Genomic DNA, 10,025 nt, shown 5'->3' with positions numbered 1-10,025 from the left:
TCAGAATATATCTGGTTATTACGGTTTATCATATGAAACAAGGATTCATTACACAATCATTTCATCATATTAACCCTTATCCTCGAATGGATCTTTGCCTTGATAAGAAGTGACCCATAAGTAATCAAATACAATTCATACGATCGATTAATTTTACTACACCTATAGTGTTCCTCATCTTTTAGCTGACAATTACTCCGTTTTAGTAAACTTTCTTCTCGAGTGGCTCTTGGCCTTGATAAGCAGTGATCCATAATTGATCAAACACAGTTCATGGCCTTGATCAATTTTGATACTCCCATAGTGCTCTGCTCCTCATCGTTCTTCTCACAATCATTCAATCTCACTGTCTTGTCTTCGAGTGGCTTTTAGCCTTGATAAATGCGACCCATTAATAAAGGAAAAGATCGATTTTTTTTTCGTTTGATAGTTTCGTAGCTACAGCTCGACTCGTATCGATCTTTCTTTGCCTGCTGCTTTTCATTGCTACTCGCACTACTGCTGCCGATTGGCCCTGCCCCCACGGGCAAATTCAAATCAGCTTGATTCATTTCTAAGTTGTGTGCGTCGCATAATGCAGTCAATCATTCTCGGCTTATGACTTCTGTGTTATCATTACCGTTTGCGACAAGTCATACGTTACCAAACCAATAATGTTTAAACACGTGGCATAGAATCATAAAAAAAAAGTCTACCTTTCAACCGACAATGAATGAGTAAAGAAAAAAAAAAAAGAAAAAGAAAAAAAAGGGTAAGTAGATTCAACATTGTCTTTTCTTTCTTCATCTTTCAAAAAAAAAAAAAAAACAGATGGAAACATTATATCCTGTGTTCTTATTTACCCCCCCCCCCCAAGGGACAGAGTTAGACACCAGGGTCGTTTTTTAACGCGGAGAAAAGGAACAAAAATTTAAAATTGTCTCAGTCGTGAAGGACTTCTCCTCCACTGACAGAAAACAAGAAATTGAAGTGCAGCATCTGAAGAACGGATACTACACTGTGATCTCGGCCCTGTGTTATTCGATATTTTCACAGAAGAACGGGGAACCCATACCGACACGAATGTTTCCGATGATTTCCGATTGCGATCTCCGAAACCGACCGGAAATAACCGAAAAATAAATTAATACCAACATCAAATGAAACCATTTCACTCCGCCCCTCCCCGTGTTAAGAATGAGTTTAATAATTATTTGCCCGTCATTACGTGTATCTTATTTTATTAATTTATTTTATTTAAAAAAAAAAGTTTTTTGTCAAATTTATATTTTAGGGGATTTCTTTCTTTTTTAATCCTTACTCTAACAGGTGCTCGTCCGGATCCCACTCCCCAAACAAACACACATATGAAAAACAAAAATAAAGAAAATTTTGTATGCTGTACGTACTCGTAACGGAAAGAAAATATCAGACACCAAAAATCATGTAAATTGATCAAGTAATTTTATTTTTAAATTAGAAAATCAAATTTTATAGCTAAACCACGAGCGACGATCTCGCGACGCCAGTTTGAAAACAAATTAGGAGAAACAAGCGGGATAACTCTAGATCGAGATTTTAGACAGCCATTCTTAACACAGGGAGAGGACATTCGAAAAGTTAATAATTGCTTAAAAATGTTTTTTTTTAATTAATTTTTTTTTTTTTTTAATAAAAATAAATACTTGCTAGACTAATTTACATGGTTTCTACGGGTTCGTACATTATAGTGAGTTTTCTTTATTTTATTTTTTCACGGGGAGGGGTGAACCGGGTGAACTTCGAACTTAACCCTAAACCAATCTTTGATCTCTGCGTGTCTAGCTTCAAGCGGAACTTCCACAAACAGAGCTTCTTCGCAAGTGCTTCTTCCTGCCTGTCGAATAGTAACACGGTACAGGGGGATCGATTCCCTGCGTGTCATCGTCAAAGTCAATATCAACAAATTCCTGCACTCCTCCTGCAGTTAACTACGCAGCGCCGCAGCAGCAGCAGCCACTCTCCATACTAATAATTCGAGCTCGGTCTTTTCCACCAACTATTTTCAATCCTATTTATATATGAACGATCCATCTATCCCATTAACCCGTATCCTCGAGTGGTCTTTGGACTTGATAAGTGGTGATTCTTTTAATTGTTAAAAATTGTAAGATTTGATTTTCTAAGTTAAAAATAAAAACTACTGGATCAATTTACGTGATTTTTGGAATATGACATCTTTGTTTCGTGGAGTGTTACGTACATATAGGCTATCATATTTTTTTTCTGTACACACACACACCGTGTGTGTGTGTGTGTGTGTGTGTGTGTGTGTGTGTGTGTGCGTGTTGGGACGATTAATCAGAATCGGAATCGGGAATCGGAACAAAAATGAGAACATTTGTGGGTATCGTAATGGGTATCAGAATCGGAATAATTGATGCCTATTTTCCGATGTCAAAACGATTCTTTTAATTGTCATTTTTGTTTAAAGCAAAAAAAAAAAAAAAAAAAAAAGCGTCGGTAATAATGATAAAAAATAATAAATGTTTCTTGTTTTGAAACTAACAGTAAAACTAAAATCGATAGATCATATCACCCGTAAGTGTATTTTTATATTTAAGAAAATATCTGCACATTTAACCTCTGTTTTTACGGTAATCGGTTGGGGGTGGGGGGATAACAACTTTATAAGTAAATATTTAGATATTTATAAAGAATCGGAATCGGAAATTGTATCGGAATCGGGAATTTAGTACAGAATCGGGAAAAATATCGGAATCGTAATTCTAGATCGGCACTGAATATGATTTTTAAGTTCGTCTGCCTTTAAACATTTTTTAGCGACTTTCAAATCATAAACTGCGTCGACCATTTCCGATCTGTTCCGTAAATCGCAATCGAAAACATTCGTGTTCTGTAGTGCTTTTTGCATTGTTTTGTTTTTAGTTCCAATGTTGTTTTTCGTCTAGAGGTGGCTTGGGTTTTTAACGTTACGTGCGTCTGCGTCAAGATTTTAATTCATGACGAGGAAGGGGGGAGGTGAAGGAGAGAGAGGTAAGAAGGAAAGAGAGAGAAGGAAAGAGAGAGTACTTCTGCAGTGTACGGACTATGCTATTTTTTTCTAGATAGAATTTTCAAATTAAATTCAAGTTTTAGGGTATCTTTTGTTTATTAAATTATTAGGTGAAAGTACAGAATAGCTGCAAAACACTCTACCCTTTATACGTTAATAATAGATTTCTAAATAGTAAAGTTATTATTTCAGTGCGGTCCGTATTCTGCATAAGTAGAGAGAGAGAGAGAGAGAGAGAGAGAGAGAGAGAGAGAGAGAGAGAGAGAAAGAGAGAGAGAGAGAGAGAGAGAGACAGACAGACTTTATAGAAGCAAGGTATATCAGAGACTGATTTGGTAAATTTGTAAATGAACGAACATCCTCCGACAGAAAATGAGATTCTACTTTTTAAGCGTTTACGTGTGAACAACCTGACGAGAAAAAAAAAAAAAAAAAAAAAAAAAAGAAACAATTATTTTATAATTTGGAGTGAGATAAATTTAACGAATAATGATCCCTCATTTTCGGATCATTCTAATGTTTTAGGGCAGTTGGCCATAGTTTATTTTGCTATGAAAGATAAATCTTGTACCGTTTTATGTTGGGTGGACAGGGACATTTGCTTTCTTAGGTGATTATGTGTGGTTTTACAAACTTGCCGCTCGGACTTAAGGTTAGTGGTCAAAAGAACACTCTAAAAAAACTAATTTGGTTTGGAAATGGGAGATTATTTTATGTTAAATTTATATAAAATACTGATTCTTTTCTCTTTATCTGTATACTAGCATTTCGACCTGGCGTTGCCCGGGTGTTTGGAGGTGTATGCTGAGCAAAAAATAAAAAGGGTCAATTTTTTTTTTACTTTGACCCCTATTATGACCCTTAAAATTTACTTTTTTAGACTAAAAATTGACAGAGTTATTGCGTAAGGAAATGTACGCACACACACACACACACACACACACACACACACACACACACACAGGTAGACACTTTCACTTTTATAGATATACTAGCATGGGTACCCAGCGTTGCCTGGGTATTTTGAGGTGTATGTTGAACAAAAAAAAAAAAGCGGTCAATTTGTTTTAACTTTGACCCCTATTATGACCCCTTTGGGCTCAAATCAAGTTATTAAGTTAGATCCATGTCCAAGGAATCTATATCTAAAATTTCAAGTGTCTAGACCCAAAATTGTCAGAGGAGTTTGGTAGAGTTCTCAAAGGTCAAACCGTTGAACTTTGACTCCTTAACAGCCAAATTTCTGGCCATCGCCACAGTGTTGCATCTCTGTGTCCGTTTTACAAATATTTTAATGGAATGTAGTCTGATGAACTCTTTGCACTTGTGCCCCCTCGACACATATATCCTTGACAAACCTGTTGAGCAACAAAATCACACCCCTTCACTGTGAAGGTGCCTAAATGTTAGAAAGCTTTCTACTCTAATAGTTTCTTCCCTTAGACTGCTAGACTTTGGAATTCCCGTCCTATTACCCGTTTCCCTGACTTTACTGACATGTTTTTTTTTTTTTACAAGGGTGTCACCACTTATCAAGGCCCAGAGGCCACTCGAGGATAATGTTTTAATGTAAACTGACATTTTGCTCATCTCATATAGTAGCCCCTTACATCCAAGTGACGATATGCCTTGTTTGAGGTTAAAGACGTGTATATATATATATAATTATATATACACACACATATATAATTATACTAGCATTTCAGCCCGGCGTTGCCCGGGTGTTTGGAGGTGTATGCTGAGCAAAAAAAAAAAAAAAAGAGTAAATTTTTTTTTTAATTTGACCCCTATTATGACCCCTTAAAATTTATAGTTTCGGGCTCAAATCACTTTATTAAGTTAGATCCAGGTTCAAGGAACCTATATCTAAAATCTCAAGTGCCTAGACCCAAAATTGTCGGAGGAGTTTGGTAGAGTTCTTAAAGGTCAAATCGTTGAAATTTGACCCCTTAACAGCCAAATTCTGGCTGACACCCGTCACATCGATTTTCCCAAATCTCAGTACCCGGTATTTCAAATTTCGAGTCTATAGACTAAAAATTGACAGAGTTATTGCGTAGGGAAATGTACACAGACAGACAGACACACAGACACACAGACAGGCAGACAGACAGACACGTTCACTTTTATAGATATATAGATATATATAAATTCCGGCTTGAGATATTCAAAAGTATGAATTAATGAACTCAACGAGATTGTTAGATAGTGCTCGATAACAAGAGCAAGAGTTTTTATATACAAGAGGCGTGCAATAAGTAATGCCCCTGACCCACTTCCCATAGCAGTAGAGCAACAAAATTTGGCACAGTTATTAGTCTTTCTCTACATAAGAACCACCCACAGATATGCATTTCTCCCATCGTTTGATGCAGCTCTGGAGACCGTTTTTGTAGAACACCCCAGGTTGGTCCTCCAACTACGACGTGACTTCAGAAATCAAGGCTGCATCATCTGGGAAACGCTTTCCTTTCAAAAACAACTTCATGGCTGGGAAGAGGTGAAAGTCAGAGGGTGCAAGGTCAGGAGAGTAGGGACTGGGGTAGAATGTCATAACCACACACCCGTGCTTCTGATCTGGCAACATGTGAGTTGTGAACCGTAGCGTTGTCCTGCAGGAGGAGGGTACCTTTGCTGATCTTGCCCCGCCTCTTGATTTTGATAGCTTCCCTTAATTTCCTCAAAAGTGAAGCATAATAGGTTCCTGTAATTGTGGTACCCTTTGCCAGGAAATCTGTCATCACTACTCCGTCCTGGTCCCAGAAGACTGTGAGCAAGACCTTGCCAGCGGAGGGCTGCACCCTTGCCTTCTTTGGAGGTGGTGAGTCCAAGTGCTTCCACTGTATTGACTGGGCTTTGGTCTCTGGATCATAGTGATGGACCCAGGTTTCATCCTGTGTAATCAGTCTTTTGAAAAACTTTGACTCATCTTCTTGACACATCTACAAATTTATCCTCGAGCACTTGATGCGTTCTCACTTCTGGAATGGTGTGAGCAACCTGGGAATCCATCTGGCAGACACCTTATGCATATGGAAATGGTCATGAATGATAGTTTCCACCGACCTTGTACTAATCTTGACATCTTGGGCTATTTGGCAAATAGTAATGCGCCGATTTTCCAAAATGGCAGCCTCAACTTGACGGACAGATGCCTCATCAATGGCAGAAGAAGGGGGGGGGGCGACCAGATCTGGGAGCTGTTTCCACAGCCATGTTTGAATTCACGATGCCAGCGTTTTACAAGGTCATATGATGGGGCATTATCACCATAAGTTTCTTTCATTTCATCAAAAGTCTCCTGTGGTGTGTGTCCTTTCAAATACAAAAACCGGATCACTGCTCGACATTCAACAGGCTCAATTTTACATCTGACTCAGTTCAAACATCTGTAAAACAGAAACCACAATTAGTTCAGAGCTGTAATTTGCCACATAACCCGTAGAGATATAAATCATTACACATGCAAAGTTTCAGCTAGATCAGACAACTGGAAGTGGGTCAGGGGCATTACTTATTGCACCCCCCTCGTATATTTATTCGAAGGTAAACAGTTACATTTGGTCGCTACGAACAACTATCTGTTTTAATCAATGAGACTTCATCAGGCGACCCTGAACCATTCAACACCATATAAAAAAAGTGAGCTTTTCAAAAAAAGACCATAAAAGTTGCGAGCTCTCTAAAAAAGAAGGATAAAAATGGAGAAATTGTATTTCAACCAAAAAGCTTGCAACTTTCTTTTCTTTTTTAATTCTAATTTCTAATTTTAATTCATTTAAATATACCTTTTCTCCACCTCCCGCCCCCATTCCTTCTCCTCCTTTCTTTCTTTCTCTCTCTTCCCCCTCTCCTCTCTCTATCCATTACTCCAACTTTTGGTTTCTAAGATCCATGTGTAATCAAAAATGTTTTTCTTACAATTCATTTTGGCCTAAATTGTCTTATGACATAGGCTGAATAATTTATTTATCCTGTCTAAAGAAACAATCTTGTAATGATTTAAGTAAATACTCTCGAGGTTGAAATAATAAAAACACACACACACAGACATATATATATATATATATATATATATATATATATATATATATATATATATATATATATATACTGTGTGTGCAAAATCAAGACTTCAAGACAAGGTGTTGATGGCAACAAAAAGTGTATTTCATTTTACGTTACAAGTGTTTCCATGTCTAGTTCGACAATTTCAAGCATTGTATCGTTTGAAAATTTGTCGAACTAGACATTGAAACAATTGTAACGTAAAATGAAATACACTTTTTGTTGCCATCAACACCTTGTCTTGAAGTCTTGATTTTGCACACACAGTATATTAATGCTCAATTATGAAATGTGATAATTTTGTAGCTTAATCCTTAAGTCAACCGTTTTTAGCTTAAAACCTATTGGTATATGAAAGTTTACTGAATTACACGAACTCAGTATATTACATATAAGTCTATATATATATATATATATATATATATATATATATATATATATATATATACTTGCAAGGAAACCCAACATTGCCCGGAAATGAATGAGGAAAAATGTTTCACTCGCCCATTTTTTATTGTGTTCAAAATCGGCAAAATCGCCCATTTTTTTAATTATCTTCGCAGTAACTTAATCCACAATACATTATAGTCTACATTGCACTGTAGAGAACCTACTGTTGATTTTATAAAATTATTTTATATAATTTTATAAAATTATTATTAAAAAGGCAAATATCAAGTACTATGTGCTCTAAACAGAAAATTCCTTTCGAACACACCCCTGCCACATCAAAGAGCCTACTGTTGATTCTATATGCCGCGTCTTTCTGTTCATGCAGTAATAAAACTTCTCAAATGCCATCATGATGTTACGTTGTATAAGGCGTTAACTTTAGTCAAAATTGCCGGTTGTTTCTTTCATCGAATTTTTTCTACGATTGATTATCAATACTTATCAAATGCATTCCAATACAAAACCTATCTAAAAACATTGCCAGACACATAAAGTATATTTGTATGAAATTTTAAAAAAATCGGCGAGTCGTGTAGGAGTTCATAGGGAACGAACTCTCTTATACAAACACACACACACGATCACACACACAAAAAAGTTTTTTATATTTATTAATGTTGGGACGATTCCAATATATTTTCTGATTCTGATACAATTACCGATTCTGATTTTATGTAAATCTCTAAATATAAAAGTGTTATTTTGTTGTCCCAATTAGTGTAAAAACACATCTTAAATGGGCCTATATGTTATCAAACATAAAAACACATTTTGAGGGGGAGATCTAGAGATTTTAGTCTTACTGGAAGTTTAAAATCAATCAATATTTATTATTTTATGATTACTACAGGCAGTGGAAGATGTTTCTTAAACCAAAATCAAATAAAAAAGATATTTAAAGGAATCGGTTTTGGCATCGCGAAATAGGCTCAAATTTTTCCGATTCCGATACCCTAACCCGCTCCGATTTTTTTCGATTCCCGTTTAATCATCTAAACACTAATATATATATATATATACATATATTTATTTATATATATATATATATATATATATATATATATATATATATATATATATATATATATATATATATATATATATATATATATATATAAATTCGTATTTAAAAATTCGGCCCCGGCAGAAGCGTCTTAAAATCTCTTCATTTCTTCATTCTACGCAGAATTTATCTTTTTATAATAATATTTTGAATTCACTCTTTTTTTCCTTGTACCCATTTATGAATTATTTCACGGAATCCTGCCTTTTGAATGACATCGAAATATCTTCCAGTAACGCGATTCCTTTGGATTTTTACTACTGGATACCAAACTTTTACCAACTTTTCTTAGATTTTACCGTTTTTGGATATTCTACTCTTCACCCATCTCCTCTGCTTCACTATTTTTGTTACCAAGTATGGCTCACTTGTAGTTTCATTAAATACTTTGCAAACAAAATCTGAATCCGCATTTTGCTAATTCTTACCCTCTGATAAGAAGGAGAGTATTTCTTTCGAAACTCCGCGGATTAAGGACAATCCATTTAATGTGTGTTTCATTTTTGAAACTTAAATGTGTTTTTAAGTCTTCTGAAAGTGTTTTTAACATGTTTTTTTAAAATTATTTGTTCTTATATATATATATATATATATATATATATATATATATATATATATATATATATATATATATATATATATATATATATACTTGTTTATTGTTATATAAACATGCTCACATCCCGCTGCTACAAATAGCCACTTGTTTCAATCAAACAACAGATATCATCAGGCAGCGACTTGACTATTCAAAAGTTCAATGAATATTATTCATTGAACTTTTGAATAGTCAAGTCGCTGCCTGATGATATCTGTTGTTTGATTGAAACAAGTGGCTATTTGTAGCAGCAGGATGTGAGCATGTTTATATAACAATAAACAAGTATTATCAGCTCTTTTTATTGAGCACTATCTAACAACCTCGTTGAATTCATTAGTCCATTACTTTTGAATATAAAAAAACCCGAGTACTGTAAAAAAGACTATATATATATATATATATATATATATATATATATATATATATATATATATATATATATATATATATATATATATACTATAAATAAGACTATATATATATATATATATATATATATATATATATATATATATATATATATATATAGTCTTGTTTATAATATTCCTAATTTTACTGAGTTTATTATATAATTGAAAATTAAGTAATCTTATATATACCAATAATTTTCAAGTCAAGAAGAGATGGCTTAAACTGTAAGCTATAAAATTATCATATTTCATAATTGAGCATTCATATATTGTTTTAGCAAAAAAACCAAGACATCGAACCATTTCCCTTATAAGGAAAAGAAAACAAGCGAAAATATACATATATATCTCATCTTAGCAAAGTTTTTTAAAACTTTGCTAAGATGAGATATATAT

At 34.4% G+C, this 10,025-nt stretch overlaps 1 protein-coding gene across 2 annotated transcripts in view; it reads left to right on the top strand.

Annotated features, from left to right (window-relative positions):
- The first annotated feature begins 482 nt into the window (after window positions 1-482).
- The window catches only part of LOC145259085 (uncharacterized), a 128,116-nt gene continuing 118,573 nt past the window's right edge, over window positions 483-10,025 (top strand). For both annotated transcript variants that reach the window (XM_080116726.1, XM_080116725.1), the window contains exon 1: window positions 483-751. The gene's annotated coding sequence lies outside the window, so the exon portion shown is untranslated. The remainder of the gene's footprint in view (window positions 752-10,025) is intronic.

This window comes from Euprymna scolopes, chromosome 34 (assembly GCF_053919585.1).
Source record: "Euprymna scolopes isolate OS-2025 chromosome 34, ASM5391958v1, whole genome shotgun sequence".
NCBI lineage: Eukaryota > Metazoa > Mollusca > Cephalopoda > Sepiida > Sepiolidae > Euprymna > Euprymna scolopes.
Note: the sequence above shows the minus strand (reverse complement) of the source record. Positions and strands in the feature narration are given on the sequence as shown.